Source organism: Epinephelus fuscoguttatus, linkage group LG11, assembly GCF_011397635.1.
Source record: "Epinephelus fuscoguttatus linkage group LG11, E.fuscoguttatus.final_Chr_v1".
Taxonomy (NCBI): domain Eukaryota; kingdom Metazoa; phylum Chordata; class Actinopteri; order Perciformes; family Serranidae; genus Epinephelus; species Epinephelus fuscoguttatus.
In genome coordinates, this window is record NC_064762.1 from 34,905,755 (window position 1) to 34,915,586 (window position 9,832).

The following is a 9,832-nucleotide window of genomic DNA, read 5'->3' on the forward strand; positions in this document are numbered from 1 at the left end:
TGGTGGTACATGCAAATACACAAGTCAGCAAACACCAACTAAGAAAGTTAAGGTATAATTAAAACTGCCCAAGACAGACATAGCTTTCAGGGCCAGATAAGAGGGTTGGTGCTTGAGTGGTGCTTTTAGGGGTTGAGTTTTGGACTGTCCAGCAGCCCTACAAAACTGCACAGGAGAGCTGACATTGTGACTCGGCTGCGGCACTAGAGGAGAGGTCAGGGTGTCGCCAAAATCATCAGAAATGGTTCTCTATGGGACCATTCATGCCCTTCCCAACTTCTACTGGAAATTTGTTCTGTGAAAGTCCCTCTCCACACCTCATTTTACAGTATGTAAAAATACTTGGCTATGGTTAAGATTTTGTTTCACATGGTTTTCCCACATAAAGAGTAAAAAAACAAAACCCTGAGAAGGGGATGGAAGCATAACTACTCCTTTGTTTTTTCTTAAATTTTGGATCCGGCCTCCACCTCACCCACCACTGCTGCTTGTGCTAGGTTTTGCTTTACTTTCTGCTTTTTCCAGTATTGGCAGAGAGACAGGGAGAGGTCAATTTACAATAAAAAACTGGATTTTCTCAGAGATTCAAGTAGTAAATTTACAGGATAAAACTCTCAAATGTACCACCAGAAAGTCAGGTGAGGTAGTATAGAGGGACAAAATCCACATAGGGAGGAGTACCTCCTAAAAAATAAAAATAATAAATCAGTATAGGTGAAAGTGAAGTCAGTAAGTACTTCACTTTACTTAACACATACAATGATAGCTTATGATACTGCATGCAGTGTTATAACATTCTATGAGTCCTTACTACAGTTGATTGGTGTATAGGTGAGTTACATCATAAGCTCCATCAGTCAACCTGTAGTTTATAACTAGTTAAGAGCATCCATTATAAGTCCATCCATTATATTATAAATCATATCTATAATGTTTTATGACTGTTGATATAGTGCATCAGGAAGCATTATGCGTGTTCCTGAGTGTAGTCATAGAGCATTATAAATGCATTATAATTCACCATAAATGCCCTCAAAACGCATTATAGATGTGGCCTCATAGAAAGTGTTACCAAGTCACTCATAAGGCATCTTTGCCCTTAAGATAGGTGAAAAACTGTTCAGAGGACTTTTAAGAAGCTTAAAAGTTTTTCAAGGAGAAAATGGTAAAAAGACAAAGAGAAGAAATATTCTCCAAACACTAACTGGCATTGAGTTCATGAAACACTGCAGATTACATTGTGCAGAGGTAATGTTTGTGGGTGCTCTCATTAGAGATGTGCTCGCATCCACCACCCAATGCAATAATAATGAAAGCGATCACAACACTAAGATATTTGGAAACAGGAAAAACTGTGCAGCAGTAATGACTTGAGTCTGTCGCAACCTTTTATCAGCAGAGGTCACACAAACAATTACAGTGCTTTCACATTCTCATATCGTGAAGCAGTTCATTTTTCTTCCCGCAAGTTGCCGGCTCAACCTTTTAAAAGAATGTATCATACCTAGCAACAGGGTTGATAACACCTCCTCACTAGGGTAAAAGTTCCTGTTCCTTACTTGCTCAGAGTTGCCCTGAGAATTTTTCTGAATCTCTCCTCAGCTAGGACTGCTTGCTAGTAATGTTTAGGCTAAGACAAGAGCACTAGTGTTCTCAAATGTTTGTGAATACAGCCCCAGGGCAGCTGCTTTGTAGCTGACCCTGACCTTTGACCTCAGCTTTTTGTGTTTCTCAACTTATTATAATCTAAAGTAAATGTCAGAACATCTAACAGCTTCAGAGAACATTCACAACCTTTTTTTTTAGCAGTTCAGAAATCATCCCTTTAAGAAATTAATATTCAGTGTGTTATTGTATGTGTGACGTGTTAAAATGTTTTTATACAACAACCTCATCTACATTACAATTACACCAAGACTCCTGGCACTTAGGATAGGTATATTGAAGAATATATAACTGTTTTCCCTCGCTTATTTAGAAGTCATGACACAGATTTGTAATCTTATTTTTAAGTGTTTATTGATCAACTAATTGTTTGATTAGATTTTGCCGAATTAGATCAAATAGGATCAGATTAAGTGTCAATTTAGAGTCTCCAATTAACCTGCATGCTTTTTGGACTGTCAACCCCCCACAGGCGGCATTCAGGTGGTGCAGGCTGCACCAACATAACACCTGGGGGTAATGTCTCTGAAGAAGATCCACATGGCTGGACAGAGGTAACACCTGGTGGTGCTGAAGGTGTTCCAGGGCTTTCATTTGTGCTGTTAAATGGAGACAGGTGCATGTATTAATTATTCATTATTTTTTTAATTAAAAAAATAAATAACTTGCTAGATATCATAAACCCTTTTAATAGCACTGATGTGTGTAAAATTAAAAAAAAACCAAAAAACCCCACACAAGTATAAGGAGGGATTTAACAGTGTACTGGTAAAATTAGCATCCTTAGCTAGCTAGCATAATGCTAGTTTTACTGAAGGAGCAGCATACTATGAGCTGATTAAATTATTTTGCAGAGTTTCAGATTAGCAAAAGTTCCATTCAGAACTGACACATGCACTTTGTTTAAGCCTGTCCAGGAAGCCTCTATATGAGCATTTATAAATCCACTACATTAAAATGGGAGAGCGGTTGTTTGAAGAAATAAAGCGTTCTATTTCTGTATGAATTAACAAGCAGTGACGTTAAATTACTGTCACTGCACTTGCAACTCTGCTGCTCCGTTTCCTCAGAGTGCCCGCAGTACACTCTGCCTCTCTGAGAGTGTGGTGCTCTGAATAACTGAATGGTACAGTGCTCTTAAAACAGATAGTTTACTGTAGACAATAAGTTAGTTAGCCAGGCATGGTAACTTCATTGGCTTGTGTTAGAGCAGACAAACACTGTTTAATCTATTCTTAAAACTTTAACTTTTGTGTTTTGGAAAGGCAAAAAACACATTTAAAAATACTACTACACTGTGTATAAAGCCATGAAAAAGAAATCTCCCATTTCGGGGTGTCGGTGGCTTAGAGGATAGAGCAGGTGCCCCATGTACAAGGCTGTTGCCGCAGTGGCCCAGGTTCGACCCCAGCCCATGGCCCTTTGCTGCATGCCACTCCCTCTCTCTCTCCCCCTTTCACACTTGACTGTCCTGTCCATCAAAGGCAAAATGCCCCCAAAAATATCTTAAAAAAAAAAAAAAAAAAAATCTCCCATTTCAGTTCACTTGCAGACACTTACACTTACTCAAAGTTTTTGTGGAGGGTGCCCCTTGTAGTAAATGGATGGCTGAGGACTTGACTGAGGGTAATCCTCTCATTGGGATCGATCTGAAGCATTGTCTTCAGCAGGTCAATGCACTCCCTCTTCTCGTCAGGGCCCCCCATGTTCAGGTTCTCCAGGGGAAACTAATGAGGGAAACAAATGGAAAATCCAAAGTAAAATTTCTGATTCATAAAGAAAGAATTGATTAAAGTCCATCTTTACCAACTACAGCACAATCTACATGAACACCTACCATCTCCAAAACACAAAGACTGCTGAATGTCAAGGGCTGATATCTGCAGGGAGGTGTGGCACTTTGCCAATACTCCTTAGGTGTCTGAAAGAAGGTTAAGTGTATTTCCTCTTAATCACAGTAACTGATTAAATTGTAGAAAATGTTGTAAAGTATAATCTTAACTAGGGAAGAGAATGTTATGGATGAGATGAATCTTTGTTTGTTGTACCTTAAGTCTCCAGTGGCCTGAGGCTTCTTTTACAAAGTATTTTTTTTGACTTCGTCCCAGCCGTCAGTAGATGGTCTGGGGGTACACCCCGGAATGCCACTATCCATCGCATCTGGAGACAAAACACAGCGTCACAGATAATTATGCAACAATATGGTACTTATCTCTTTATGACTGGAAGCTTTCCCACAGTCCAAAAAATATTTATTATGAACTCTGTATGTTGCATAGCATCTTAAAAGTAGAAATTACATTAGGACAGATATGCTGCTACAACAGCAAGCCAAATGTTGCTCCATGCAATATCGTATTACCTAAAAGTTTAGGATTGGTTAGATTTTATGTCCACACCGACTAGCTGTACCCTGTGGAGCTTCAGCTGGGAATCAAACCTCAATATATTATGGTACCAACTGAAATGTGTATTTGTTTCCAGTAGGGTATTGCATATATTTCTGTGGCACCAAATCTGATGTTGTGTATCTATACTCGTATTAAAGGTTCAGTGTGTAGATTTATTGGCATGTTGCGGTGCGGTTGCAGAACTAAAACCTTTCCTGTGTGTCAAATGTGTAGGTAAACTATGGTGGTCGATGTGGAAATGTGAAAACATAAAAGGCCCTATTTAGAGCCAGTGTTTGATTTGTTCGTTCCGGCCTACTGTAGAAACAACATGCCTGACTCTGTGGAAAAGGGACCCACTCCTTTTGTAGATATAAACAGGTCATTCTAAGGTAACGATAACACGATGCTTGTTTTCAGGTAACATAAAACATAGTTGAAGGCATAGTTGAGATTTTATTATGTACTATTTCTGCCTATAGATGCCCCTAAATCCAACACACTGGACCTTTGAAACATTTCTAAGGATATTAAATCCTAGCTGAGCTATGAGCAATGTTTCTTTAGGGGGTCTCTGTTTTCTTTGCAAGATATGCGCATGACGCATAGTGACGCATTTCCGTTCATGGCATCACGCTATTTCATTTATCTACAGTTGGTGGCGGCAATAAGCCCAGAAAGGTAGCACATACCCAGCAAAAGGCAGGGAAGATGACTGCTTGTGAACAAACATGGACATAAACAATGCAGGATTCTAAGCATTCAAAAAAATCAGCTTTGTAAGTGTTTTCTGAAGAAGTCAACAAATTCAACATGTAACTATATTTGGCTGTGAGAAAACTCCACATGATACTTTTAAAGATCTAGAGCCAATTATTTTTTAAGATAACAAAGTTAAGAATACACCAGTGTAGCAGCATTAGATCTATTAGGAAGAGAGATAAAAGGAAGCAGTCAGTGACTTACTACATCATAATCACTAAAACCCACGAAGATCACAGCAGCAAGCATCATGATTGACATTACGACACCTTTGAACCACATGTCAATCGCCTCTGAAAATGGAAGTCCCAGGAACATTTCTGGAGCTCTGAATATGAAACAAAGACAGACACTGTATGAGGAACAATTTCATATTTGAGCAGAAATCTCCTACAAACTAGTAGAATCATGATTCCTGTATCTGTGTAGCTCACTTTAAGTGCATTGTTTGATGAGATTTGCCCTGCTCGTTCTCAGCCCTCCAGGTTTGTAGAGTCAGTCCGAAGTCAATCAGCTTTACCCTGAGGGGCTGTGCTTCTCGATCCACCAGCATTATGTTGTCGGCCTTTATATCTGTGTGGATCAGTCCAATGGTCTTCAGGGCGTCTAATGCGATTGCCAGCTGCAAGTACAAAGATCAGTGAGGACAGTTAGAGAATAGAACAACACTGACAGCTTTTTGACTTTAGTGTTGTGTCTGATGCTAATGTATACATACCTGCTGGACTACACTCCTGATATCCTGTAAATCCATAGGAGTGTAGCTTCTATGGACAGCAATGTAATCCATGAGAGTCACTTCCAGCATCTCGAAAACCAAAGCAACTCTGCTGTCCCTCAGTGTGAATGAGTCGATGAACTTGACAATGTTGGTTTGATGCGTAGTTGTGGGAACTGCCCATTGGTCTGACAGCCCATTGGTCTGACAGCCCATTGGTCCGACCATATTAAACCCATTGTTCCGAAGTCCTGTTGTTCCGAAATCATCATGATGCCCTGTGGTTAGGTCTGGTTAGGTTTAGGCACAAAAACCACTTGGTTAGGGTTAGGAAAAGATCATGGTGTGGGTTAAAATGAAAAAGAAAGTGACAAACACATAAGCCGTGAGCCTGCCTCGCCTCAAGCCTTTCCCAGCTGACCCAGAGCCGGTCGTGGCGCACCATCAAGGTAGAAATACGCCCACCGGGAGCCGACTAATGGGATGTTCGACCAATGGCCTGCCAGACCAATGACATGGACCCGTAGTTGTTGACACACAGCTGACACGTTATCAAGCACTAAAGGTAGGGAAGCCATTGTTGAAATTTAAATGAAAGCAAAAATAGCTGCTAATGAATTAAGGGACCTACTTCATTGTTGGTGCTGTAGCAGTATCTTTACTGCAACAGTCTCATTGGTGTCCGTCTTGAGACATTTCACCACCTGTCCAAAGCCTCCCTGTCCCAGACTTTGCAGCAGTTTGTAGTTGCTGGGGAGCAGGGTGCCACCAGATGGAGTGGATAATGAACCTGTATTCTGTTCCATAATTAACTGATTTCCTTAAAGAGAGAGGGAAGAACAGGTCATCATCTCATGTTGAACAGCTCAGTGTTAAGGATCATTTATGCTCAATGATAGATACCTATACGGACACAGACAGAGCTTTCTCTCTACTACTCAACTCTGCGTTTATTTCATCCATATTTGTGCACGTTTTTTGAAAGCTTATGGACACGGACAAAATGGATTAGTAACATCCGAAATCATGGGGCCAGTATAGCGTATTTCAAACAAGACACAACCATAGGACATGGCAAAGACATTTTAAAAATGGCAGAACTTAAAGAATTGGTAATATAGTAAAAGCTGTATTTTCTTTCCACATGTCACAATGTATTTAATGGCCTCACAGACCAACTCCATCTACAACGCTGCCTCTGTTAAAAGGCACATGACTACGATCTCTTCCACCATCGACAATTGAAATTAATGGAATTGTCTTCGTACATCAAAGTAGGGTAAATGAGCCCTACAGCCGTAGGTCTGTGATCTTTACATTTAGGCCAAACAAGTTAAATTTTTTATCAAAGGGTTAATATAACAAGGCTATAACATAACAATTACAACTTTCCTGTTCTTGTTTAGTAGCAGAGAACACCAGGATGACTGTGGTCTGTAATCATTCTGCGGTATATCGATACTGCAGAAAATGATATCTTTAATACACTAATTTGGATTTCGTGTAACTTCTGGCAAAGTGAAATCCCAGCTGGCCACCAACATTGTTTGACGCTGATATTTGGCTGAATTTGCGTTGTGACTTTGGGTGAGCAAAATTCAATGTCAGCATTACGTTCAGTGCCAACATCAATTTGGCACAGATTACTGACAACAGATGACATTGACTTCCTAACATCTCATGCAAACGCCATCTTGACATAGAATAACATTTAGTTGTAAGATACGGAAAACAAACCCAAAACGTCTGCAAATTATCACAATGTCCACACAGTGTGAAATTTTAAAGTCATTAGACATTAAACATATTGTCAACCCACTGTCATTTTAACCAAAATTGAATCTCTGTCCACTGTGAGAGTTCAGTGTCCTTACATGAGGGAGAAACAAACAATGACTTACCTGTAATGTTATCACCAAAAATTTGTTGAGTCAGTTTCATTTGTTGTCAGTCGAAGACTTGCTACGTCGAGAAGTTGATTTTGTAGTAGAAAGACCATCTATTTGGTATATTTCTGCTTTGTCTCAGTGGTTGCATAATGCACAAATGCCCTCAAAATCCCCAAGGAGTATGCTATATGATATAGCTAACTAGCTAGCAAACTGTTTTTCACCATTTCAAACAAGGCTGCTTGTAAGCTAACGTTAGCTACTGGAATATTAGCAACAGCCAACGAGCTAACCGTACATTTCAACTGAAGATTTCTTGCTTCAGTTAGACAATGTAATGTAAAAAGTCAACAAAATTTGCTGCAGCCCTCAAAATCCCCTGTAAGTATGCTATAGCTAGCAAGATAACCACCGTATGTGTTTGTACGTGTTTGCTGTTAGCGTACAAGCTAACCATAGGTTTTAACTAAAGGTTACTAGCTTAAAAAAATCACATCATGTAACCAATTATATGAGTGAAACTGAGATCTGAAAGTTACAGTTTGCTTGTAGGCTAATAGCAAACAGTAAAGTAGCTAACGTTATTTACAAGTAGGCTAACCTTGTTTGGGATGGGGACGGTGGTTAGCTAGTTAGCAAGCTATAGCATATCATGCTCCCAGGGGATGTTGAGGGCTGCGACAATGTCTGTCCACTCTTTTCTTTTTGAGGCTAACAATCTTGCAAATAGAGACCCTGCAAGATGCCCAGTCTTTGCAAAATCTTATTCTGTGACTAAAAAGTCTCTTACTAATGACACATTGTCTGAAAATGTGAGAGGGTCTAGTTTTTTAAAATTCTTTTCAAATTATTCTAGTGTAAGATCATTTAAGAAGTCTCATAGATTCTTTTAAATACATGAAAATGCAACGCATTTTACTTAACACCAACAATGAAACCCCCGATAAAGCATGCATTATTATAGGCTACATCTATATGTAGCCTACTTTACTTAACACATACAATGATAACTTACAATAGCGTACTATTTCTACAGCTGATTATCAAAGTGTGTATAAGTGAGTATGGGTATTCATAATGCATCATAAGCTCAATCAGTCAACCTTTAGTTTATAACTAGTCAAGAGCATCCAGAAGACACCTATAATTTATTATAGGTGACATTTATAATGCTTTATGACTGCTGATAGTGCATCAGGAAGCATTATGTGTGTTTACGAGTGTTGTCGTAGAACATTATAAATGCATAATTCACTATGAATGGCCTTGTAATGCATCATAGATGTGGTCTTCATAGAACGTGTTACCATTGCCATTGTAACTGTACTTGTTAATATGTCTGCTGGGAAAAAGGCCATATCATTGGCTTTCAAATACTGGCCTGTCATAAATAACGCTCTCTATTATGCAAAGCAAAACCTGAATATATCTGATGAATCATAAAAAAATACTGACCATAATTCTAATATAATGGGGAATCCCAACCCTTTCCCCAGCACATCATAAAGATTAGGGTTTAATGTCAGGAATTTAGATCCAAGGAGTTCCCAGGAATCCTTGCCAAAATCTGTTCCTCTTTCCTGAGAAAAATACTTTCCTGATCCCTGTTTTTCTGGCAAGTATGTTACGAAGAGTCACTGTGAATGCATGTTCGAATGCCTTTAATATGGTGATATGACTGAATCAACTTTTCAGTTGCAGTAGTTTGTTCTAATTACTTTACATGCTCAAATGTTAATATGATCACCTGACCCCCAGCCAACATTTCTATGTGGGGGCTAGTGGGTGCTTCCTTCCAGTGACTTTCAGACCCTGACCCAGCATTAAGTATTCCTACAAGGTCTGTATTCTAACAGGCCTACATAAACCCCATGTGCTTGGACACTAATATTAAAGCCCAGAATGAAATGACTCATAAGAACAGGATGTGGTGCACCGGCACAACTCTTAACAAACAGAGGTAAGAGAAGAAGTGTTTGGCCAGCTGAGTGTTCTGCTGCAGCCTCAGTGTGAAGAGTTACATGACAGATAGCGGTGTGGATACTGACCAGAGACATGTAATGCTGAGGGGAACAGGAAAAGCCCCTCCACAACTGTGTCCTGTTATCAGTCACACAGCCACACACTCATACAGACTGCCAGCACATGCAGACACACTGTAAAAACACTGGATTCACACAGTGGAAACACACAAGCATAATTTCAAATAAATCTGAATGATAACAGTTTCGTGTTTAACTATATGTGGAAATAGGACACTGTCAGTCCCAATGCTATAATCCAACTAAACTGTAAATATGTGGCACCCTACTGGTCAAAGAGTGAAAGGTAGCTCATTTTAAAGCAGCTTATTGGCTACATTTAAATATGTCTTAACATTGTGTGTGTAGCACTGTTAGCACCCTTAC

At 39.5% G+C, this 9,832-nt stretch overlaps 1 long non-coding RNA gene across 2 annotated transcripts; it reads right to left on the reverse strand.

Annotated features, from left to right (window-relative positions):
* Positions 1 to 2,054: 2,054 nt before the first annotated feature.
* On the reverse strand, positions 2,055 to 7,734 carry LOC125897026 (uncharacterized). Of its 2 annotated transcripts, none has more exons than XR_007450373.1 (8): positions 7,437 to 7,734; positions 5,536 to 6,355; positions 5,252 to 5,439; positions 5,022 to 5,145; positions 3,714 to 3,825; positions 3,503 to 3,586; positions 3,232 to 3,392; positions 2,055 to 2,264 (listed from the first exon to the last, which is right to left on the reverse strand). It is a non-coding gene; the product is annotated as an uncharacterized LOC125897026 (long non-coding RNA). The 2 variants fall into 2 exon arrangements; XR_007450374.1 differs by having other exon boundaries at positions 3,226 to 3,392.
* Between the last annotated feature and the right edge of the window lie 2,098 nt (positions 7,735 to 9,832).